Source organism: Microtus oregoni, unplaced genomic scaffold (assembly GCF_018167655.1).
Source record: "Microtus oregoni isolate MIOR12 unplaced genomic scaffold, Mior012 000033F_ref0000390, whole genome shotgun sequence".
In the NCBI taxonomy this organism is placed as follows: Eukaryota; Metazoa; Chordata; class Mammalia; order Rodentia; family Cricetidae; genus Microtus; species Microtus oregoni.
This window is the reverse complement of record NW_024543092.1, coordinates 13,683,538-13,709,852: the sequence shown is the minus strand read 5'-3', so window position 1 is coordinate 13,709,852 and position 26,315 is coordinate 13,683,538. Positions and strand designations below refer to the sequence as shown.

The following is a 26,315-nucleotide window of genomic DNA, read 5'->3' as shown; positions in this document are numbered from 1 at the left end:
ACTTATTTACTTAGCTCCAACGTTGCAGAAGCCGTTTTAATATTTTCATTAAGACAAAAAGTATCTAAGTCACACTGTTTCTGCCCTGTGTCTAGTCCGATCCTAGTCCATATGAATTCGTCTTTGTGTTTGTGGTCTTGTTTAATCTTCACAAAGCTTTGAAGCTGCCATCGTGATCCTCTCAGACAGATGAGGTTAGGGGGTGAAGTAGTTTCTTTAATATCAAATATCAATCATAATAGTTAAAATTTCCAGGCAGTAGAGGCACACACCTTTAATCCCAGTACTCAGAAGGCAGAGGCAGGCAGATCTCTGAGTTTAAGGTCAACCTGGTCTATAGAACAAGTTCCAGAACAGCCAGGGCCACATAGAGAAACCCTGTCTTAAAAACAACAACCAGAAGAAGCTAGAATGGAGCATCCAGGTTGGATTTAGATACACATGTAGGATGTTTGCCACCCTCACTCTGGATCTTGATCTTCAGGGATAGCTGGGAACTGCTCTGGAAGGCAGCACTGTCCAAAAGCTTCCCGATGATGGCTCTTGTCAGCTTTTCTGTGCAGGGTCAGAACAGATGGTACAGGTGGCTCTCACTTTTCCAAACCAGCATGCTTCTAGGAAACGTGCCAGGGAGCAGATTGTCATGAAGCTCTCTGAGCAGCCACGGCTGTGTAGGGTTAGTGCCAGTGAGAAGTAAGTGCAAAGCACCGGATGATGTCAGACGGCGGCAGGGAACTATGCTCAGGCCAGCCTGAGTTCTCTACACAGTACAGAGCAAAGCCCGGTATGCCTTTCCATAATCTATAAGTTCATTATCATTTTATGAATCCTTTAACATTAAACAAATGTGTGTGTGTGTGTGTGTGTGTGTGGGTGTTCACAGTGCTGACTAGTTTTATGTCAACTTGACAAAAGCTGGCATCATTTTGGAAGGGAGTTCGTGACTTGAAACAAAACTGCCCCTACCAAATTGGCCTTCGGGCAACTTGTTGTGCATTTTCTTTTCTTTTTTCTTTCTTTCTTTTTTTTTTTTTTGGTTTTTTCGAGACAGGGTTTCTCCGTGGCTTTGGAGCCTGTCCTGGAACTAGCTCTGTAGACCAGGCTGGTCTCGAACTCACAGAGATCCGCCTGCCTCTGCCTCCTGAATGCTGGGATTAAAGGCGTGCGCCACCATCGCCCGGCAATGCATTTTCTTGATTGGTGAAAGATGTGCCTAGCTCACTTGGGCCTTCCGGGCTGGTGCCACATCTGGGCTGGTGCATATATGTGTATACATGCATGTAGAGCCCAGGGAGCGATGCCAGTGTCATCCCATAGGCATCTTATACTTTATTTTTTGAGACACTTTTACTCACTGGCCTGGAGTTTGCAAATTAGGCAAGGCTAGCGGGCCTGTAAGTCCCAGGGATCCTCCTGTTGCTGCCTCCCCGGAGCTGCACATATAAACACATGGTACCATGCCTAGCCTTTCACGTGGCTCCTGGGGTGTAAACCATGTCCTCATGTTTGGACAGTGACTTTACTGACAACTCTCTCTCCATCCAGCGTGTGCTGTTTTCCTTAGTTAGCTGTGCTCTGTCTCCATAGACTCCGAGCTCTGTAAAGGCAAAGGGCTTTCTTTCTCATCTGCTGCTGGGTTTCTGTGCTCAGCTCACGATCTGGCCCCAACCCTGGAACACAGCAGGAGCCTCTCTGGCTCCAGATTGTTGGACTGACCTTTTCCTTCTGTTTAGAAAACCACCTTTCCCCACCACCTGGATGCCTGGATCCTGCTTGTGGCCTGCAGTGAGAGTCTGCTCAGAGGAAGGCTTGGTTTGGTGTAGGGTTAAGCCAGCCCCTTTAGGAGGCGGGTTTGCCTCGGGCGAACGCGTACCGATAAATGGGCGCGCAGGAGGCGGCTCCTCCCTTTTCTTTCCTACTTCCTGTGCTATGAGGGAACCTCGGTTCTGTAAGTTTTATTTAATCATTAAATTTATATATAGTCTTTAATATTTGCCTGCGTTTATTCACGCCGATACAGTTTGGGAGACCCTTTCTAACTGTACTGTCTAAAGCCCCACTCTGTCTGTGTGCTTGCCACAGATGCATCACCTTCTAAATCTTTGTTCTTGTTGTTTCCATTGAAACCGTTCTCAACCCAGAGCAGAATCAGAATAAACGTAATCTGTCTCCTCCCACTAGAATGTAAGAGTATTGAGGGCAAGGACTCCACTGTTAGATTCTTAGCATTTATGATGGTGCCTGGAATTAATATATACTCCATAAACGTCTGATGAGTTAATGACTTAATGAATAAATACTTACTGAGCGAGTAAATAATTCCTTAACCTCATCTTCCCATTTGATTTGTAGCAGAGGCCCATGGAGGACTGAGCTGAACGCTCTACGCCCACCTCTCCTTCAGTCATGGCTGTGTAGACAGTTTATATGCTGTGGACATCGGTTCGCTTACAGGCAAGGACAATGTCCTCTGCTTTTTGGCTCTAGGCTTTTTTGGAAGTAGCCTGGGAAGCTGCCTTCACCGCCTGTAACAGGGTCAGTGGATGATGCTGCTGGGTCCTCGTGTGCCTCCTCCAGAGTTCCTGCCCTCTTCAGCAGGATGACCCGGTGACAAGGGACTGTGCTGACCATACTTCATGATCTTCCCTCCTTCCTCAGTCTATCTTCTTTAGATCCCTGCTCTCTTCTCCTCTACCTCATTGCTCTTCCTCCTTCTCCTGACAGGGTCTTTTGTAGCCCAACTTGGCCTCCAATAACCAATGTGGCCTAGGATGACCTTGAATTTCTAATCCTTCTGTTTCCACCTCTTGGGTGCTGCGATGAAAGGCTTGGACTCGAGCACTTGGCTTTATGTGGCACTGAGACTCAAATCTAGAGGTTTTTTTTATGTGCTAGGCAAGCATTCTACCTACTGAGCTATGACATGTCTTAGGCTCTCACCTCTTAGACATCTGTCTCCAAGTCCATTGAGGGAACCCAAGCCAAGACATTATGCTTTTCAGCACCAGTATTGGTAACCCGTAGGAGAATATTGGTGGCATCCTTCCTAAGACTTTCAGGAAGACACCAGCAATAGTTTGGCCAGCTTACATAGATAATCAGTTGTACTCACTCAGCGTGGTTTAACACCTTACCTAACAGAATTATGATTTGAATAAGATATTAAAAATATCTAGGAAATATCTACAAAGCCAAATTGAACTTAAGAATTAAAAATCAGGAGAAGAATGACAAAATCCAAGGCTAATGGTTTTCGAAACAGAAAACCAGAAGTATAGAATGAAGAGAAATGACCCGCTCTTAAGGGAGGAATTTCTCTCCAGTAGGCAGACTTGGTCATCCAGCTCCAATTCCTGAAGACACCTCCAACCCAGGAGACTCCCGATTCTTTGCACACCACTCTGCCAAAAAGGAACAAAGAACCAGCCCTGATGTGGACTGTCAAACAGCCCCATGTGCCAACATGCTTACATGGAGAAAGTTTAGAAGAAAGGCCTACCATGAGAGATGTGAGTGTTTAGTACTCCTCTGTGAAGGAAAAACCAAGATATCCAGTGTGTGTCTTGTGCCAATTGCAATGGTAAATCTTCCCACCTGGTTTCAGTGTTCTAGTAGAATAACACTGTGTGTAGAATGAAGTCACATGCATCATTGTCCCTTGAGAGTCTGTCGGGGCCAGGGCCAGCATGCCACTTCTAGGAACACCATTTAAACAGTGAAAGGGGTCATTTTATTTCTTTATCAAGTGTTGCTCCAATATGTTATTAAGTTTGGAGACCATGTTTCATATTTGATCAATTAGTTTACGTAAGACCTAGTGACGCCCATAGATACTGAAAAATCCAATGATTGCTCCTCCATACTCAGGAACAACTGACTTCTGTCTTTGGGAATGTGCACTTTGTCGTCTTTCATTTATCTGAAATCTCTGGTTTCTCTGAGATGTGACAGAACTCAAGAAGGAGAAGTTCGGAAACTTTTTTCAGCCATAGAGAAGAATGAAATTATCTTGTTTACTGGAAAATTATGCAAGTAGAGCTAATTATATTAAGCAAACCAAGTTAGTCCAAGAAAGACACAAATCACATGTTTTCTCTCATTTATGAATCCCTGATTTTATGTGAGCACATAAAATCATGTATGTGGGGGCTGGATAGACGCGCTTGCTGCTCTTCCAGAGGACCCAGGTCCAATTCCCAGTACCCACATGGCAACTCATAAGTGTCTGTAAATCAAGTTCCAGGGAATCTGGCATGCTCACACAGACATACACGCAGGCAAGACACCAATGCACATCAAATAAAAATAAATAAATCTTTAAAATATCATGTATGCACATATGACGTGAAGCTAGAAATCAACATGCCTGGGGGAAGAAGGCGTGAGCAGGAAGGGTAGAGGGCCACGAAAGGAGAGGGACAAGGAACACAGGGAATTTGTTCAAAGTGCATTATAGACTCACAATCCGAAGTCCTTATGTGATCCAGTGTGAAGACAAAGAAGTGGAGGATTTCACATGCAAATCGGCCATGGAAAGGCCAGGGTTCCATGAATGAAACAGAAGCATCTGTTATCCTGATTCTCACACGGGCATCCCATGAAAATACAAGATGTTCCTGCAAAGCTAACGCTCAGAATAACCAGAACTTCCCAGAGGGTCCAAGCCCACTGTTAATAAAAGCGCCCAGGGTTTTAGTGTCTCCTAAGTGTTGAAGAGTCAATCCTAGCCTCAGGCTCAAGCCAACGATGGACACTTTCTGAGGGACACTGGACACATTTTTGCTTTGACCACACCTTTGTTTGTTCTCTGCCAGTGAGCACATGAGCGAGCATTCACCGGGATGCCAGGTGAGTGTGTGTGTGTGTGTGTGTGTGTGTGTGTGTCTCTGTGGTGGTTATCTCTGCCCCCAGGCATGCCATGCTGTGCAGCAAGTGGCCTCATGGTGACAAAAACCCAAAGACAGATGTTTCCTACTCTACTGAATAGCATGTACCGCAGAAAGTTCCATGAGCAATGTAAATAAGCAGATTTTGAAACAGTGTTCAGTTTGCTAATGTTTGTCTAGGAGAATGGTGCTTCCTTATTAGAACCAGAACTAGAGGGGCCAACCAGCAGAATGGAAGTTCAAGTTGAGAAGTGTCTCTAGTTTCTCCCAGATTGCAAAAGAGAGAGGTCAACTAATAGCAAAAGCAGCTCATTCCAAGACCAGCCAGTTGTAGCCTCAGCGAGGAAGCAGGGCCACAGGGAAGCCCGTGAGTGTCCTCAGTAGCTGATCTTCAGGGTTCCATGCGCTGATATGGAGACTGACTGAGATACGTGGCTCACTTGACAAAACTCACATTGATTTTTCTCCTCTTGAAATGGCTCAGTGAATAAAGGTGCTTGTTGCCAAACCTGAGGACATGAATTCAAACCCCAAGACTCCCATAGAGGAAGGAGAGAAACGACTCGACAAAAGCTGTCTATCTGATCTCCACCCTGGACACCGTGGTGTTCTTGCTAAATGAATAAATAAATAAACGTCTTAAAATTTTTACAAACAAATCAACACAAAAGCCTTTGAAACTACAATTTTCTCCCAACTCCTCATTTGATTTCCTTTTCCCTAAAGAATCTGTGCTTACAAAAGCTTTGTGTAAACCAAAAACAATATATTAACCTATTCTTAACCTATTCTTAACCTATATTGACCGTCTGTCTTATACATCATGTATTGTCTAATATTTGCACACACCTCTAAGATGGGCCTTGGTTATTTGTGAACCACTGCACAAGACATTGAGATCAGTGAGAGAACGGATTTGAAAGCATCAGTATTTTCTTCAACTGCTACACAGCATCTTCGTGAGAGTGTCAGAGAAATCCATCACCCTATAATGCTGTGAGGGATAGCCTCTGTTTCTGCTAGTGACATCTGTCTTAGTTACTTTTCTATTGCTGTAATAAGATGCCATAACCAAGGTAACTTATAAAAAAACCATTTAATTTGGAGCCCACAGTTTCAGAGGGTTAGGATCTATGACTATCATGGTTGGGAGCAGGCATGAGGCAGGCAGGCATGGTGCTTGACCAGTAGCTGAAAGCCCACATATTTTAAGACAAGAGCCATGGGACACAGAGACAGAGACTGACACTGGAAATTACATAGGCTTTTAAAATATCGAAGGTAGGATCCAGTGTCTCACCTCCTCAGCAAGGTCTTTCCCAAACAGTTCTACTAACTGGATGAAGTATTCAAACATATGAACCAATGGGGGCCGTCTTTATTTTAGCCACTACAACTTCTTACCCCAGTAAAATCTTGTTTACATCAAGCAGCAGTCAGAGGGAAAGAAGCAGGGGGAGGTGCTGAATGACTAAATTGAGGTAGGAAGAGTTAGAATTCAGAGAACTCTGATATCTCTATATTTGCATACTGATTTCAATACCAACTTTGGTCTCCTTCTGTAACCTTTGGCTGCAGGTTCTCCCAGTAGGGCTTAGGTTCTTTAGCCTCCTGCCCCCACCCCACAGTGATCTCCTTCAACATTTGTGTCCTGGGGACAACTTGATCATTAAACATCTGTAGCATAAACAACTTCCACCAGCTCCTGCCCAGATACAGGGCGCCATTTCACTACAGTTTCCTCCTGGCTGGCATTCTTAAAGAACCAGTTGAAATAATTAAATAATTCTACCACTGCTGAAGGCATCAGGGTTTAGAAACCAAAGGACAAGTAAGAATTGACTATCATTCCTGGGGAGTTATCATAGTAACTGACAGTGCAAATGGTTTCTGTGTCCTTGTAACATTTAAGATCAGTTCTGAAGAGGCTAACCTGGTCTACATAGCCAGTTCCATCATAGATAAAGCTATATCGAGAAATGCTGTCTTAAGCAAACAAACAAAAATCAGTCTCAAGTATGTATTAGTCAAACTTTTCATTGTTTTGGCAAATAACTGGGAAGAAAAAGTACAAAGGGGGAAAGATTTGTCGGCTCACGGTTTCAGGGCTCACAGTTTCAGAAGACTTGTCTTGGCTCCTGGTTTCAGGGCTCACGGTTTCAGAAGACTTGTCTTAGCTCACGGTTTCAGAGGACTGAGCTCCTCATGACAGATGGGCATGCAGAGCAGAGCACTCACATATGGGAGACAGTAGGCAGGACAAGGGACAGATAGCATGTCCGCGGTGGTTGTCTTCTTTCTGCTTTTGTTCTATCAGGTCCGGAGCTTACTGGATGCTGGCCCCACATTGAAGGTGGGTCTTCCCTCTCGAGTTGCTGGTCCACATGCCCATCATTCCTGGAAACACCTTCCCAGGACACGCTCAGAAGAGTTCTCATCTAACTTCCCAGGCATCTCTCAAGGCAATCAAGCTGACAATTAAAGTCAATGGCCGCAAGCTCCGGATTTGAAACTGGAGAGCCGTGTCTCCTGGACCCATGGATGTCTCTGTACATGAGGTTCTATTTGTTGTGCCAGTCACCAACTAAAACAACCTTTGCTCATGTGACAGGGAGCTAAAGCTCAGGTCATGGGAATCACTCAGTTCCCTGGCAGCCCTTTGTGAGTGTACGGTGTGGGTAGTGTGAGGCACCTCAAGACTAAGTGGAGAAAAGGATTCTCAACTGTTTTCTGCACATTGACTCCATTGTGCTGTGGCTGAATTTTCTCCAAAGAACTACAAGTATGTTTGGTGGACTGTGATAGAATTGTATAGGAAGAACACACACACACACACACACACACACACACACACACACACACACACTTTCTCCCTGTCTCCCTCCTTCTTTTCTTCCTTTCACTTTCCCTCTCCTCCTCTCTGCTTTCTGCCTTCCCTTCTCTCTCTCTCTCTCTCTCTCTCTCTCTCTCTCTCTCTCTCGTGTATGTGTGTATGTGAGAGAAACAGACAAAGACATACAGAGACAGGGAGAGGGACTATGGGAGAGCCAATATTGATAGATCTCTCATAGGGGAACTGGGAATCAAGAAGGTTTTTCTAAGGTCTGGGGAGGTATCTTAGTCTTGTTGTGTTAGCATGAGGACCTAAGTTCGAACCACAGAAGCTGTGTAAAAATGCCAGGCACTGATGCACTTGTAACCCCAGCACTGGGGACAGGGAGAGGGCAGATCTTCAGGGCTTGCTGGTCTACCGCACTAGACTAATCTGCCACCCTCATTTTTGAATAAGAGAATCTGTGTCAAAAAACCAGGTGGATGCCGGGCGATGGTGGCGCACGCCTTTAATCCCAGCACTCGGGAGGCAGAGGCAGGCGGATCTCTGTGAGTTCGAGGCCAGCCTGGTCTACAGAGCTAGTTCCAGGACAGGCTCCAAAGCCACAGAGAAACCCTGTCTCGAAAATCCAAAAAAAAAAAAAAAAAAAAAAAAAAAAAAAACCCAGGTGGCTAGCTCATGAGGAATGACAGCTGAAGTTGACCTCTGCCCTCCTCACACATGCATGCAAATACACACACTCACGTGAATATTCATGCAAACAAGAACACACAGATACACACACAGTGAGTTTTCCTAGTACATATTGTTCGAGTATCCCTCTTACTGCAGTTGTTGGAGTCGGAGGCGAGAGTAGCCTTCATCAGGCAGATGCCACTTGTCCCTGTTCCTCTCCTATTTATTTATTCCTTTAGTTGACAAACCATATGCATAGACTCTCCTGTTTTGCCGTTTACCCTCATGCTGTGAAGCAGGAGAGGTGGGTGTGATTAGATCTGTTTGAAAATGACAAGACAGAAGGCCTGAGTCTTCACATGCACAGCTAATGTGCTACCAGCTGAAGAACCGGTCACTTGAGTTCACTTCGGTGAGATTTCCGCTGAACGGGAGGCCATCTGGTCTGTTAATTGCAGGTTTCGAGGGTCCTTTTGCTTGTTTTTGTGTCTTGGGGGATGAGGTTTTGGCCCATGGAGTAAGAGCAGAACATCGGCTGATCACAAAAACACAGAGAAACAGTGAGCACTTTCCAGGATGTTAAGGGGCAAATGTGAGAGCCCCCACCCCGGACAGTACCGGTTGTCGTTTCTAACTCCATTTGGCCCTTAAGCTGCAATGTATTTTTAAAAAATGATGTCATCGCCTTGTGACAGTAAAGCTGACCAGGTCTGCAGCAATACAGTTGGATGATTCCGGATGTTGTTTCAGTGGCTCATTTCCCGTTTTTGTAGCCGCAAAGTGACCGAAACAAAAGCATCCCTATTGGTTTTGGGTACCTGGTTGCAATTTTCCTGGATGCCCCGGACTTCCTGGCAGCAATCTAATTGATTCAGAAATGTGAGTAAAATAGGTGGTTTGGTTTAGACATGTCCCCAAATTGCAAGATATTTTCCCTCTAACCCTGACAGCTGGCATGGACAGAAAGATCTGAAAATATCATTCCATAAGGCTTGTTTGCAAGAAGCCCCACTAGAAAAATGCTGCTTGGACAGCTGTTTAAGACACGAGCAGCCAAAGTGAACTTACTTGGCTCCTTCATTTTATATTTTTCTTTTATGTATGTGTGTGTGTGTGTGTGTGTGTGTGGTGTATTCATACGTGTGCCTATGTGGCGTGTGGAGGCAAAAGTCAGAGGTCCACAAAGGTGTCTCCTACGATTGTCCACATTATTCTTGAGTTGGGGTCTTTCGCACTCAACCAGGGCCTTGTTATTTCTGTTAGACTGGCTGGCTAGTGAGCTCCAGGGATCTTCCTTATGTCCTCCCCTCCCCAGTGCTTATCCTGCCCCAGCTCTGGGCTTAAAGGACCACAGCACAGTTGGTTTTTATGTGGTTGCTGGTGGAAGGGGGTCTGGACTCCAATCCTCATATGGAGCTCTTTACCTACCAAGCTGTCTCCTCAGTCCTTCGTTTTGTGTATTTGTGTGTGTGTTTTGAACTAATGGATTTCATGAAATAGTGTATCTGACTTGATCTGTTGTTTATGAGTTCATACCTTCAAATCTAAATGTTTGTCATGAAAGTATAGAAATGGCTGATTTTGCTTTCCTGAGATATAGGATGAGTTTTACTAGATTATCTTTAATCCTCACTTTTCTTCCAGATTCGATACTCTTCTCATCCACGCTTGAGTCCTAGAACTCTTTAAAACTTTAACTTCATCCATAGTTAAAAAAATATAATGCCATTGAAGTGCAATTTCTATACCGTTTAATTTACCTGTGTAAATATACACGTCAGTGGCTCTTAGGATATTGTCAGAGTTTTTTTTTATCCATAACTTGAATATATCTAAAACACAAACCCTCTGATTTGCTGTATGATCCAGACACAGTAAGAATATAGAGAGAACAGATGAGAAATATGAACAGAAAAACCCTATCCCTTCTCCAGGAAGTAAATAATGATCATTGTGGGGAAAGTTGCCAGTTTCACCTCGAAGGACTTCTTAGATATCTGACTGTTCTCTCAACATTTAGAAAAATACTTGGGCTGTATTAGCATGTCAAGGATTGAACTGGGCTTCCCGGGGAGCTCTTGCTAGAGCTGAAAATTTGGGGGGTGTTACATATTCTCATAACCAAAGCATTGACTTGTTTCCTGTGCCTTTCAGATGGGTCCACGCCTCTGTGCTGGAACTCTTCCCACACTCACCGACTCACCTGACTTTCCTCCCCCTTGCTAATAAAACAGAGTTCACATTTTCCATAGTTGTTTGCTATTCTTAGGGATTACACATTAATCCTTCCTGAATAATCACCTTGAAGCAACTTAGCCCTCTTAATTGTGCTCAGGCATCTAAGGAATTTCAGAGTTGATGGTACAGTTGGCATTGCATTATACCAACAGCACACACCATTAACACACTTAAGCTTAATGCATCAGAAATGCCGTAGTTCAAATGAAATCATATCACCAAGCATATCTTAGTCTTAGTACAAGACTGTGATTTTTATAATGAGTAAAAAGAGTCATTCCCCTTGGGCTAGGGCATGGTGAAGTTGGATGCAGAGATGACATCATCCTAGCTTTGCTCGGTATTTGACCCATGTGTAATGCACTGTTACATACTTAATGATGGACTCAGTTTGTGTCTTTTGCCATGATGGGGAAAAGATAAAAGGGTTAATTGAATAAAATTATTAAAATGATAAAAATCACTTTGAAACCTTTAAAACGATAGCTTATGGAATTGGAATGAAGGACAGGATAACCCACCTCACCTCAGAACAGGTAGAGACATGATCTGAGGTTGTCCACTTTTCCCATGAGTTTCAACAACACCATGTGGACCACAGTTGTGAAGCTTCCATTGCAGAGGAGGAGGCAGAAGGTCCACACAGATTGCTATGCTAGACCAGCATAGCAATGCAAGGATTCCAGGAGGGTCTTATAGGTACACACGGCACAATTAAAATGTTGAGCCTCCATGGGCTGTAGACACACACAGTCTCACTGGTTCCCAGATCATTTATAGCCTGAGGAAGAGTCTGGGGCATAGAAAGACGCTGGAAGGTGAAAGAGAACCTTGGGTCTAATCTTGGCTCTCTGGTAACTAGCTCTATGACTTTGAAAATGAAATGGGACCATTGGAGAAGCTCTAAAGCATTCATGGACTTGCAACTTTTGAAAATAAATGTGGAATGCTCGTCCCAGAGATGGGAGGGTCTTCCAGAAAAACTGGCCCTGGGAAACAGAGGTCAGGATCGCCATTCTCTGACTGAATTTCAGAGTTTCCCAGGCAAATTCCTCACATCTTAGGAATTCCGTTCCCTCACTCTTAGATCTTGGCAGCTACCATCTAGTCTTCTTTGAGTTAATGAGATGCTATTTGAGTCTAACTAGATGGTTGCTTGGCACTGTAGTTGGCTTGGGCTGCGATCACAATGCCGTAGACATGGTGGTTAAACAGTCCCTTTGTCTCACTGTTCTAGAGACTGGGGCTCGGATGACAGTTCTGGATCAGGGTGCTAGGAGATGCAGCTTCCTGGTTTGTAGGAGCTGCCTTCTCTCTGTCCTTCCATGACCTTTCTTTGCTATGTGCATGTGGAGAGAGAGCCATACTTGTATTTCCCCCTTCTTCTCTTCTCTTCTCTTCTCTTCTCTTCTCTTCTCTTCTCTTCTCTTCTCTTCCCTTCCCTTCCCTTCCCTTCCCTTCCCTTCCCTCCCCTCCCCTCCCCTCCCCTCCCCTCTCCTCCCCTCCCCTCCCCTCCCCTCCCCCCCCCCCCCCGTTCTCTTTTGAGACAGGGTCTCTCTGTTTCTGTAGTCCTGCTATTCTGGAACTCCTCATGTAGACCAAGTTGATTTCAAACTCACAGAGATCCACCTGCCTCTGACTTCTAAATGCTGGGATTTAAGGTGTACATCACCTTTTTATTTCTTTTTTAGTTAAGAAAGTGTAAAAACCAAACCAAACAAAATGCTTTCAGTCTAGGGATCGAAGCCAGGCCCCTTGTGCATGTTAGGCAAGGGCTCTTCCACTGAGCTACACCCTCAACCCACTTTCCTCTTCATATAAGGGCATAAATCCCACCATGGGGCAGCATCCTGTTGACTTAAACTAAAACTAATTACTTTCCCCAGGTCCTGCCTCAAGATTGCATTATGTTTCGAGTTAGAACCTTAAAATATGAATTGTTTTTTAGGGGGGGAATAGGGAGGGGCACAACCAGATTTTAAATCCTAACAAATACAAAATGGTAAAAAGTAAGGATTAATATTGTCTGTAAAACATTCTAATGATCTCTAGGTTTTTTTCTTAACCTTCTAAACAAGGTTATTGGTAACCCCTCTGTTCCCTGCTACTCTTTCATACTTCAGAGTCTGTGAGAACGTCCCCCTCTTCTCCACTGCTGTGGAGACGCCTTCGTGAACCAGCAGCACCTTTTACTGTTCACTTAAACCATGTTTCCTTCCATTGAGTGGGTACCCGCTCAATCGTCATTCTATTGCCATGACGAACTCCATGACCAACTTAAGAGAGAAAATAGCTTGTTTCAGTTTACAGGTCTTAGTCCATCCTTGAGGGATGTCAGGACAAGAACTCAAGCAGGAACTGAAAGCAGAAGCCAAGGAGGAATGGTACTTGCTGATTGGCTTACAGACCTGTGTTTAGCTCACTTTTTCTGTACAGTTCAGGACCATCTGCCTAGGGAATGAAGCTGTTCATCATAAATTTAGCTCTTCTTTATCAACTAACAACGAAGACAGTTCCCTACAGACATGCCCAGAGGCCAGTCTGATCCGGGGTACTCCCTCCATTGGGACGTCCTTCTCAGGTAACTGTTAGGAATATTTCCTAACGCGAGCTCCCTGCTGACACAAAATTCCCAATCAAACCAAATCAAAACAAGCCAAATTAAGAAATATCCAGGTTTAATGGGAGTTCTGCGCTCTCTGTGGCCCCGAGGGGCCACGAACATGACCATGGGGAGGAAGGAAAAGGAACCACGTGTTCCTCTTTGGGCTCATTTAAATATCCTGAGGAGTGGTCCTGACCCCCACCCCCAGGGAGGGATCAGGACCTGGCCTGCTGCGTTTTGGAGTTCAGACCAGTCCTGGGGGCTGGGATAGATGCGAGGGGCAGGGGCCTACGCTCCCAACTTGACAGTAACTGGGCCAGGTTGACAGTTGAAAGTAATTAGGGAAGGGTCCTCCGAATACACTAATCTCTCTCCATAGTTTCGGCTGAAATAGGAACTCATGTTTGGACAGTTATCACCCTGTGCATGAATCTTTGCAATTGCATCTAAACTAGCTTCTTGCCTTCCAGACATGTGTTTCTTCTGTCCCTGCGTCATCCATAGAATATTAGCATTTCCCATTAGTGTTCTGGATGCAGAATCTAGGAAGCACTGTGTCTAATCCACTCTTTATAGACTTCAGTCAATGGGATCTTTCTAAGCAACTAGAATCATGCTTGTAATAGTTAACGGCTCTTCGTGCTCTAAGGCTCAACCACAATTACCTAACCCGGGATGTCGAGTTCATCGTACTAGTTTTAGTTGATATCAGGTGCACCAAGCTGTGACGGGAAAATATCCCCCAATTGCTTGTGCTACTCTTTCAACATGCGACCATCTTAGCTTCGAGAAGAGCACTTATGGAATTCTCCCGCATTGGAGCGGAAGTCGTCAACACACAGAGAACAGAAAAAGAAAAGGATAGGAAGGAAAAGAACCCTCATGATCCCCCCACCACACACACACTGTGTTACTGGCAGTAAAGAGGAGGGAGAGAGAGACAGGGGAAGTTTGTCAGCAAGGGAAGGAGGAGCAGCCGTCAGTTGTAGAGAACGTAGGGGCTGTGCTCTGCCAGTGACACCGAGGTCAAGAGGGAGGAAGCTAACGCCACATCCTTCCCAGGACATAGCCCTCGAGATACGCGTTGTCTAGGAAATCTTCTCAAGTTTACTCATGTAGGACAGAAGTGGCATCAACCACAGGGCCAGTCGAGGCATTACAAGGACACCAGGCAGAGAAAACATCCAGGAGAGGCCAAGGTGAGGTGAGGAGTCAGCTGTGGAGACCTTCTGGTCTTAATTAAGCGCCAGGGACCGGACCATACATTCCATCAACAGCTGACTGACAAGGACTCCGGAGCCACCCTGTGGGATCTGCGAGCATGTGTCTCCCCTTGACCGCAGACACATCCATCACAACCCTTCCTCCCACACACCTGGACCTCTCTAAGAAGCAGCAGGGGAAGAGAAGCTTCCTTAGAGGCCCAGTTATTTTTCCAAGGGAGACTTGGCAGTCCTTAGATGGTCTCTCTAAATGATTAGACTGCGTTATGCTTTGAACAGACTTGAACATTAACTTGATGTGCTTTTCCTACTAATAAGCAGTTGGGGACTTAGGAAAAAGACCAAAATAAAGAAATAACAAGTTTCCCCACATCTCAGTTGGAGCGTGTGAGATATTTTGCAAGCCTGCTATGTTTGTGAAACTCAGAAAAGAGACACGACCATATGAGCTGGTGCATAACACTCTCGGTTCCTTTTCCCATCCTACCCCCTTCCGTTTCTGTTAATGCTTGGGAAACCTGGTGAGGAATGGAAGGCGAAGTGCGGACATTAAAAAAATCTGGCAACTGATTAAACAACGCTCTGATGACGTAATATTTGACGAGAGTGGCTTTGAACTGGGTAAAGTGCAGCTTGTTGTAAGGCCGCATTATCAACCTAAAGACGGATCTTGCAGGTAGGTTTTCCTATGTAGGACAAGAAATTAGAACAGGATTTGCAGCTCAGGGTCAACCAATGGAAAGTGAAGATGCTGACGTGGACAGACTCTCCTCTGATGAAGAGTAAAAAGATCATACGTGGTTGGTGGCGACCAACGGCCAGTGTAGGGGACAATGAGGACTACTGAGAACTCAAGAACAATGACAATGGGTTTTTGATCCTACTGCACGTACTGGCTTTGTGGGAGCCTAGGCAGTTTGGATGCTCACCTTACTAGACCTGGATGGAGGTGGGGGTTCCTTGGACTTCCCACAGGGCAGGGAACCCTGATTGCTCTTTGGGCTGATGAGGGAGGGGGGACTTGACCGGGGGAGGGGGAGGGAAATGGGAGGTGGTGGCGGGGAGGAGGCAGAAATTTTTAATAAATAATTAATAAATAAATAAAAAAAGAAAGAAAAAAAAAAGAAAATGCAGGAAGAAGATGGTTGGTAAAATGGCCGGCTGGGGAAAAGCCAGGTAGTGTTGGTGATAGCAAAAGAAGAAAGAGAGTTTCAAAAGAGAGGGGGTTGGAGGTGTAGTCCTAGGTTTTGTGATGGGGAAGCTCAGCCAATCACATTTGGCTAGGGTGTGGCCGCCTGGGGCCAGGGAAGAAAGACCTGAGAATCCAGGTGCGCTCCCTCTTCTCTGTTTGCTGTGTATGGTGTTTGCTGGACCCCCGTCGTGTGAGTTTCCCCGTTTTCCAATTATTAAACTAGATCTGTTGTATTGAGCTTGTCTGGTTAATTCTAGCTTACCGGTCGACTACGCCCATCAGTTTTGTACTCAGAATTGAAGAGAATAGAGGGTATGGTGTCTCATGCCTCTAATTATAGCACTGGAGAGGTGGAGGCAAGAGGATCAAGAGTTCAAGATCACCCTCAGCTGCATAGTGAGTTTGAGGCCAGCCTGAGCCACATGATTTCCTGTCTCTTAAAAGAAAAAGCAAAATGTATATAACAGTCTGGGTTAGTTAATTAGCTAATTTTTATAAAAAAAATTAAATACTCACCCTATATCCTATATGATATCAAGCTCTGTGGAAACAAAAAAGTGAAAAACTTAAATTAGCCAAGTAGTTGAGAAGGAAGCCCCCAGGAAGGCCCATGTGGCTTTGTCAGCAGCGGCAGCAGTTAGGTTGCGGTGGTTGAGGAGGGGTGGAAGGAGTGTTCTTTGAAGCAATACTGTGAAAATAAGAATTCATAGTGGGTCGAGAAGACGCTCTTGAGAGATCACCGTGAGGGTTAACGTAAGTGGAGCCGAATGAGCCCAGAGATTAACTGCTCTCTCAGTGAGCACATATGGACTGGCTCCTTGAGCAGTTTTACTAGCCCAGCTCTTAGGGTACTGCCTTTCCAATGAGGGAATCGGGCACACAGCATACTGAGAACACATACAGGAAAATTCAGCTAAACACTGGGTGATGGCCGGAAGGGACCTACTCTTCCTAGAGACCTGGTCTTCAAGTGGACACAAGCTGAATCCCAGGGAAGGGGTGGGGACTGCTGCCTACACAGGTATGTTTGGGTGGAAGCTCCACCTCACACCCTCCTCTTTCTCTCCAAACCATGCTCCCTTTTACTTCTCCCCCAAGCTGCTCAAGATCATGCTTACAGGATATTTAAAACCTGTTCCATAGACCTGCCATGTGGTTCTCTCCCTCCCTGCCCCCTGCCAAGATCATCCAGGAATTGCTTTGTTTATTGAACCTGGACTTTTCAATTCGGCCTGATCTAATTTATTGCATTGGTGGAGAAACCCAATATCGGGGCACAGAAACCTTTCTATGTGGTGTGGATGTACAGGCTGAAGGAAGCTCAGTTTGTGGCCTGTAGGGAAGGAGAGGCTCTGAGGTAGGCTGTAAGGGATAAGTAACAAGAGGTGGATAGAGGATGGGTTTAAACTTGTGAGCTCTTGCCAATGAAAAAACTTTGATCCTTGGTGATGCTGAGTTCACATCTCTTCTTTCCTATAAATTGCTGTGGCTTATTTTAGTGAAACAACTTGTGAAGTTTCCTCAAGTTCTGTTATTTTTTTCTTTCCCTTTCCTTTTAACACACACTTTCAGATTTAATTTGGAGACTTGAGACATCCTCATTTCTGCATGCATTAAGGTATCCTTGGAAAAGCTTTCTGCCAAAGAAATTAAAGATTGAGAATGAACTCAGGACCTCGGACTTGGACTTAACTTAGGAAGCAATGCCTACTTTGGATAAGTAGAAAAGAGATTGTCCACAGCGCAGGTCTTTTTGGCTTCTCCTGAAAAGTGATCTTTTTATTAGTGTAATGATTAAGAGGTTCTTAAGAAGAGAAGGGAGAGTTGATGATGCTGTGTGAAGGGTTTTCATGGCAGCGAGACACTGGCAAGTCCCCTGGCAGGTGGGAGACAGACAGACAGACAGATACACCATGCAGAGAGAGCTTGAGTATAGAGTTATTGGGAAAGGGGATTATGGAGTGAAGAGAGAGAGAGAGGGGGGAGAGAGAAGGTGCTAGATCATCTTGTCTCAGCAGGAAAGGGGGAGGTGGGGAGATTTAAGAGCTTGTTTCTTAAAGGAACAGGGTACCTGGTGACAGGAAAGGTCAGCAGAGTGGTAACAGTGTTTTCCTGCTGTAACGTACAAGAGTGCAGCTGTGTCTGGACGTCATTATCCTGGTCGCATCCTTGGCTTGAAAACATGACCAGAAAACAATGGAACTGATGTCCTGAGAATACGGTTCTCTCAGACAGTTTTGCTGTGGCTCTCTTTATGATCCCTTGCTGGTCTCCTCTGTTCTGAACTATTCTTGTTCTGGTAGAGTGAAGTTGTATGGTATTTATGTATATGTAAGAGCACCTGCACACATAGTTCTATGTTTAGTTAAGCATGTGATATTATAAGGACAAACCAAGTCTGTCAATGGCTGGTGTATATTTATTAGCTTACATTGCAACACTGCTAGAAGCACCTTGAAATGTCTTCTTGCTGTTTTGTGGAACGTGACCAAATCTACGGTGTAACCTATGGGAATATTAATTCAGATGGAATTCCCAGATGTATTACAGTTTCTTCCTTTAAAGTTGAAGCGTTTGTTGTTGTTGTTTGCCAATTTTTTCCTTATGAATCTTTATGATTAAGTTTTGCAATCTAATGAAATCATGAAACTTACAGAAAAATGAACAGAGCTGGGAACTATGTTAAGCAAGTTAACCCAAACTCAGAAGAATAAATATTGCATGTTCTGTCTTAAATGCGTTATATTTGTCTGTCTGTGTGTGTTCGAGTCTAGGCCGTATAACCAGAAATGGATGAGCAAGAGGGAATAAGGGAGTTGAAGAAGGCAGAGGGTAATAAAACACTCGCAACAGCAAAGCAGCATAAATGGGGCAGGGAATACAGAAGAAAAGGGGGACAGGGGGGGAACATGGGGCAGGGAATACAGAAGAAAAGGGGGACAGGGGGGGAACATGGGGCAGGGAATACAGAAGAAAAGGGGGACAGGGGGGGAACATGGGGCAGGGAATACAGAAGAAAAGGGGGACGGGGGGGGAACATGGGGCAGGGAATACAGAAGAAAAGGGGGACAGGGGAGGAGCAAGAAACAAAACGACATCTGAAAAGGTCACAGTGAAGCCGAATGTATAAACGAATTAAAAAACATTTTTTTTTTTTAAATTTCGCTTTCTGATCTAAACCGAATCATAGTTGAACACACAAATGATAGCCTGGTAACCATTGTAAAGGGCATAGACATGGGATGGGAGATGAGGGATGGATACAAATCCTGGGAATGTAGATTCCAGGCCAGCAGGAGATGCATTCATTCTGTCTGGCAGGGTGACTGCGAGAAAGTTTGTGTGGGAATCAGGGAGTCATGAAATATCTGTGATTTGGAGAATCTCAAGTTCTAATATGACCAAAGATACAGCTCCCGTGGATGGCACACACAGAGGAGAAGGGACATTTGAAGTCAGCTAATGCTTCCGTACGGAACTCACCATGAACACTCAGTGCTAGCCAGCTCAATTCTTTTCTCATTACCCAGAGCCACACAGGCTGAGGCTGAGGGAATGAAAGGGACTTGGTTTGCAAATGTCCTTTAGTTTTCTCTGTAGATTCCAGCCGGGGACACCAAGACACCCAGAGCAAAACCATTCAGGACAAGAAGGAAAAAAAAAAGAGTGGAGATTTTCCTCATCCTTCCTCTATGCTTGAAACTGAGAGACGTGGAATCTAATTCCAGTTCTGGCTCTAACAGTTTCGGGAAAATCATTAACCTCCTGTGGCTCAGATGCTTCAGTTGTAAAATGAGAGGGTTAGCCTGGATCCGTGGCTCTCCAATGTTAGTATGCATCCGAATCCCTTGTGGGGGGTAGTGGCAGCCCCTAATGTTTTGGCTTGGTTGGTCCAGGTGGGCCTGAGAATTTGCATGTCTAAGCCTGTGCATTGTCTGAGGATCACATCAGTGAACTAGTGACCCGGAGATGCCTTTTCCTGTGCAAAAATGTCTTAATCTTCTTACCTTAATCTTCTTTTGCAGAGGGATGTTTCCCTCTCTTGGCACTGACAGAGGCTGGGCCAGTGAGATGTGTGTTAATGAAACCAAGCTTCATGAGGTCCTTCAGGCAGAGAAGCAGCTCAAAAACTCCTTTAATAAATACGCTATTGTTATGTTGTAAGAGGAATTAACTTGTTCAGCAAACCAAAATGTAGGACTGAATTGCACTGCGTAGTATTGGAGGTTTCTCAGCAAGGCCTTCTGACGGAAGGCAGTGCCCAGACAGACCAGACAGACCTTCTGGTGGAAATGAGGGTCATCAGGAAACAACAGCAGCCGGAAGACCAAAGCACGAAATCAGAAAACGCAGAAAGAGAATTTCACAGAGCCATCACCTAAAAAAATTCTTGGGCCAGAGTTTTTAGTGACATTACATTTTTTTTTTAAAAAATAAATTTTATTATAAAAAATCTTGCCAACAAATAAAAACATCCCATACCAACATTGACCAGACCCCAAATCTATACAAAGGAATGAACTTACATTAGGATTGCGTTGGATGCACTTTCTCAGGTAAGATGATCTGAAGCTGTAGTTTTAACTCAACTTCTTGATGTTTGATACAAACATACTTAGTTGTTTTATTGTATTCGAAGGAAGCCATTAATTAAATGGGGAATTGCAGACAAATTATTTCTCCCTCGTTGTAGAGATCAGTTTTGCCTATAGCTCTCTTTCTTTGGGAACTCAGGCTGGACGAGAATGGCTGTCTGTCTTGGGGTTCTGATACGCACTCACACTATGTATTATGTCACCTAATTGCGGAATGTGCCGCTGTGTTGTTAATCACTGTCTACTTTCAGTCGAGTTCTGAAAATCAGTATCCCTAAGAGATAGAACACGGTTTTTGTGTATTTCCAAAGGAAGTGCATTTTAGATGGAAACCCACGTCCCCGGTATGTAATATATTATTTTCTATTTCTTTAATTTTAAAAAAATGACCCCAAATTTGATTAAGCCACTGAAAAGGAGATAACTTGATTTTTTGTTATAAATGTCTAATCTATTGGAAATCTGCTTCTGTCTCGGTGACATACGACCCCTGTAAAATGCAGATTTTTCACAGAAAGGAAAAAGACATCAGGGCTGGCTTTCCCTTGGCTGTAAAACAAGAATGAAGCATTTTACCTTGTCTTTTACCCAATACAGGGGACAGGAGGACTGGCTCCCCCCCCCCCCCCCCCAAAGAAAAAGAGCCTGCTAGATTACTTAAAGGCCATCTGGGAAACTTGTTATTGGCAGATAGCTGGTGAATGTCCCGGCCCTCAGAGGCCAGAAGGGCACACCATTGTCTGCATGGTGCCATAAAGGGACCTCCACAGCTGGTGTTCAGGTCACAGGGCTCTGAAATGAAGGACTAATCCCCCTTCTTTTTTTTCCTATGTCGGGTTGATTTGTGGCATCATCTGGTGGCTTTGTTTTTGGAAGAAATTCTTTCACAAATAGAAACGCAAATGAACTCAGCACGGCCACAGTAAAAATGCAGGCAGTAACGAGCGAGCAATGGTGTGGACGGTGAGAAATTGGAACCCTAAGTGGAGCAACTGGCTTTACCAAGCCTGGCTGCGTCTTGCCCTGGTTAACCACAGCTCTCTCTCCCTCGCTCGCTGTCCCATACGCTTGCAGACCCTTTACGCTGTAGTATAAGTTCCAAGGTCCAGGCTTGGTCTGTCTGGCGTGTTCTGTGTGGAAACCTCTGGAACAGAGTGTGACATGCAGAAGTTGCTCGAATGGTGTTGAATAAATCAGTGAAGCACAGGTGTACCACTTCTGTTCATCTGGGCTCCAGAGTTAACCCTTCCCTGCTGGAAATTCTGGCTTACCCCCCCCCCCCCACCCCAGGGACCTATCATTAGACACTAAGCTTCTTTGAGCTCATTCTACCCATCTGTGTATAAGAATTATAAGAATTTTAATAAGTAAAGGCTATTAAAAGCAAAAAAAAAAAAACCCACTTAAATTTTTTTAAGCAAGCCCTGCACAATACTTAATGGCATGATGTATGAATGTGTTAAATGTAGATTTTTAAAAAATATTTCAAGTTGATACATTTTTTGGCCATCTTCTTATATAGCCTGGGGTATCTTCAAACTCAAGAGCCTCCTGCCTCAGCCTCCCAAAGGATGGGATGGTACGCATGCAGCAGCATACACGTGCGCCATGCCTGTGGACTTAAATTTCTCTTAGACTTAAGTTCTAGACAACACTTTAGTTAAAAACATTTAACATCTTCTGGTAGAATGAACTAGAGCTGGGGAGGTGGGGTTATCATTCCAGGTAGTCTATCCTTAGATTTATTAATCCTAACGAATGTTCGTCAGATTAAGATGGGGAGCAGGACAAGACCAGCCAACTTCAGGGGTCGTAAGGTCACTTCCCTTTGACTCACTCTAGCAAGGAGACTTGGTGAAGCCTCTCGGAAGGTGATGATACAGTAGAGGTGCCAGGGAGGGTGTTTCTACATGCCTGTCACACCCACAAAGGAAGTGTATTGGCCACCAATAGCTCCCAGAGGGACATGATTCCTGGCCAAGGAGAGGCTAGAAGTCCTGTGGCCAAAGGACCCGTGTTAGAAAAATCATGTTGTGGTTTTTGTCAGCAAATTTTAAAAATCTCTTGTAGAAAATAGCCAAAGCTAAGGCTTGCTGCTGTGAAGAAATTTATTATAACTACAGAATATTTAGATAATTGTTTACTGTGTATGTGTGTGTGTTTCTCTTCTTTTTATAGTCCAATATTGGGATAAGGCACCAAATGTCAATATTATCCTTTTAGCATAAAAACAGAAGTGGTATTTTCATCACTACTCCATCAGATCCCAAATTTCAGCACTTGCCGTCTTTATATGAAGGGCTAAGAAATTCCTTGTAGGCATACAACAAGATTAATTCTGGACAAGGCAGACAAAGAACCAGTTAAGTGGCAGCCTCCTCATAATAGAATTTATTTAGCATTTACAGAATCCCTTATGGGTATTTTTACATTTAATAAGGAAAATGAGTACACCAAATAAAAATATTTGGGGTGTGTGTGTGTGTGTAAAATCTTATATATGTTAGGCTTATGAACCAGTTGTTCCTTGTCATGTTGTATAGATCCGGAAGTCTTTCTTCCCACTTTCTTTAAAATCTTAACAAATTCATCTTATTCTTGCTACTCAACACAGCTAAGACTTTCTGCAGCCAGACCAAGGCTATGCTACAGCAGCCATGCCCATGGTGCTACCCAGCCAGTATCTCCCCTGCTGCTCCAGGCTTCTGCCCTCCCAGGAAGGAGGAAGCCAGTTTTGAGAGCAGCTTTTCACAGTCTTCAGCATTCCCTCTAGGTGCACATACCTGCATTACAAAACCCTCAACTCTTGTTTAACTTTACCTGTCTTCCCCACTCCCACTCACTGTGCTTACTCTCCTAACTATTCATGAAGAGTGTTTTATGACTTATGTTTTGTAACCCACACTCCCTTTCTTTGTTACTAAACCAGAGTGAATCTACTGTTTTAGAAGTGGGCAGAGAAGAACTTGTGGTTGGAAAGGAACTTTAATGTTTAAAAACGAAAAGCAAAGGAACACAGAGAGCAGCTCTTATTTTAATTAACTTCTTAATATAGGATCTGCTACTTCAAACTCATCGTCACTAAATCTGTTCAGCAGATGTTAACAACACACTGGAATGTAAGCAGTCCATGTTGGCTGGTTTTTATGTCAGCTTGACACAAACTTGAGTCATCTGAAAGGAGGCAACCTAAATTAAGAACATGAGTCCATAAGATTTACTGTAGGGCATTTTCTTAATTAGTGAATGATGTTGAAGGGTCCAGTACACTGTGACTGATGCCATCCCTGGGTTGATGGTCCTGGGTTCTATAAGAAAGCAGGTTGAGCAAGCAATGAAAAGCAAGCCCGCCATGGCCTCTGCATCAGCTCCTACCTCCAGGTTCTGTCTGAGTTTGAGTTACTATTCTGGCTTCCTTCCATGATGGACTACACTATGGAGTGTAAGCCAAATAATCCCGTTCCTCCCAACTTCCTTTTGCTTATGGTGCTTCATCAGAGCAAAAGTCGCTCTAACTAGGACAGAAATTGGTACCAGGAGCCAGGCACTGTTGCAACAGACCTATTATGTTGGGTTTTGGAAGGATTGTGGAAAGACTTTGAAACTTTAGACTAGGGAGCTGTTCGAAAGCTGATGAGCTGTTCCACGGGAGACTGGATGGTCAGAGTATTGAGAGAAATAAAGATGATGGACGCGTGGGCTATGAAGTTCCAGAAGGAAGTTCAAAAGTCACTTAAGGGTGACTTGAATTAAGGTTGTTGAATAGTTTAAGAATTTGTGGTTCTGGTAAGCTGGGGCTAAAGAATTACCTGCGATTAACAAGAGATCAGAACCACTGAAGTGAAACCTTTGCTTTACTGGGACAGTCGGTGCTGGTCTACGGGAGCTGAGGAATTAGTGGTGACCAAAAAGAGATCAGCATCACTGAGGTGAAGTCTTTTGGGAGGTTATTTCATGAGAGACAGCATACAGAACCCATATTTAAGAGGTGGCCAAGGTTGTACCTTGCGCTGCCACCTGAACTTGGTGGTGTAGGAGTCACTTGGGTGGCACTGGTTTTGAAGGCACGGAAGGGTTATGGAGAGCAGATGGGGCTTAGAACCACGAGAAGCCAGAAAAAGCACACTGGAGAAGGTGTAGCCTCAGTAGGTGTTGAAGCCTCAAAATTGAAGGGGTCTTAGAGAGAAGTTGAGTCTTGACACCGTGAAGAGAGCTCAGGAGAAGCTATCAGTGAAAGTGCAGCCTTGTTTCAACACAAACCCCAGCAATTTGGAGATGCCAGTACCATGGAATAACCAGCAAAACCAGCAGCAGAGGTGGAATGGAGCCACCTTAGAAGACAAGCTGTGTGTGTCACAGTGGGAGGATCCAGAGAAGGGACCCAAGCCCTTTAGAGGAGCCCAGAAGAACATGAGTGAACCTTAGCTATTGGACGTTGAGTTATTTACACAGTTGGAGTTTGGTTTTGCTTTGCTTTGATTGTGAATGTGCCTGGTTCTTTCCTTTTAGAGTAAGAAAGTATCTAAGTATGTATTTTCAATTTTAGAGGAGCCCACAGCTGAGAGACTTTGAATTTTTAAAGAGATTTAGAATTTTACAAAGACTTTGGATTTTAATAGAGACTGAATGTTTTTTCAAGAGGCTGAATTTTAAGTGTTTTTTTGGAAGATTATGAGACTTCTAAAATTTGGAAAGTTTATAGTGTAATGTTGCTATTCATGTGTGATTTTGGGAATGAACAAGAAAGGAACGGTTATGGCTTAACCTTTTGTGTGTTGAGTTGACAAGAGGTCAACTGTGCCTTGTTCTGTGTCCCTTCTCTTCTTAATCTAAGACTTTTTAATGAAAACCCAAATGTAAAACCCTTTGTTCTGTAGGCTTCTAGTGAGTGACGAGCTGGGTGAAGGGCTGATGTCTCCTTCTATCAGACCTAGAGTGCTCACGCCACAGGCTCCTTGCCCTGTGCTCTAATGCCTTTGTGATCAGGGATGGGCTTTATTTATTTTTGAATTCCTCCTAGTTTTTAACATGCCACATGAATTATAAAGGAGAAAATCTCTCTCATCACTGTTTTGTTTGCACATCCATTAGAGGATAGTTTTTAAAATTGGTTCATATTACTGTCAGCATACACTCATTCAGATTCCATCATCATGAACAAGCATCCAGAACAATCTGCCTTTATTCCCCTCTCATCCAATACAGCTTCACCAGAGATGTTGGATGCTGAGGAGCATGGACATGTTCACACACACACACACACACACACACACACGAGAAACAGACAGACGGATAGACAGAAACACACATATAGACACATAGAGAAACAGGCACACATGTGCATATAGATAGACATACAGGCACACACAGAGACACAGACATACATACATATAGTTACAGAGACGCACAGTACACACATATACATATGTATACATCCATATACATGTACACATATGCAGATAGATACACACATACACACATACTGCCTTGCAGACTTAGTGGCTGTATCATGGTCTTAGTATTGCTTCCAACAGGGAGCTCACGGTCAATGGGGTCATAGGTGACTTAAGCTCCTGCTGTAGCTGTTAGCTCCAGTCAAAGAAAAGAGAAAGGATGAGCTCACACCATCCAACAAGTAGAATGGCTGCTGCAGAGGGGCACAGTGGTTAGGCACAGGTGTTTTGCACTTTATGTAAATGACCATAATCATCATTATGTTTTAATTAGAAAGACTCACAGACTATTTTTCCTTATTCCTGTCTTCAGTGTGTTTTGAATCAGACCCAGAATGTTCTCTCGGAAACCTGCCATTCCTTTCTGTTCTTGTCTTCACCTCCAATCCCATCACCTTCTACTGATCTCATTCCCTCACAGGGGATCTGAGAGCCTCTTACCTTCCCATACATATGCCGACCCTGGACTCTGCTCATGACCTGTCTTCTCTGTCTTCCCACACTGTTCCTCTGCCACACACGTTGCTGGACCTTAGTGTCCAGGGTCTCAGACTGAAACAGTAGAGCACAACCTGGTTAGGTTAGAAGCTACCAATGCTGAAAAAGAAGGAGGTT

General features: G+C 44.2%; 1 protein-coding gene across 1 annotated transcript in view; it reads left to right on the top strand.

The window, feature by feature from the left end:
* The first annotated feature begins 9,203 nt into the window (after positions 1–9,203).
* The window catches only part of Cnksr3 (CNKSR family member 3), a 122,978-nt gene continuing 105,866 nt past the window's right edge, over positions 9,204–26,315 (top strand). Inside the window, exon 1 of the mRNA XM_041680211.1 lies at positions 9,204–9,273. The gene's annotated coding sequence lies outside the window, so the exon portion shown is untranslated. The remainder of the gene's footprint in view (positions 9,274–26,315) is intronic.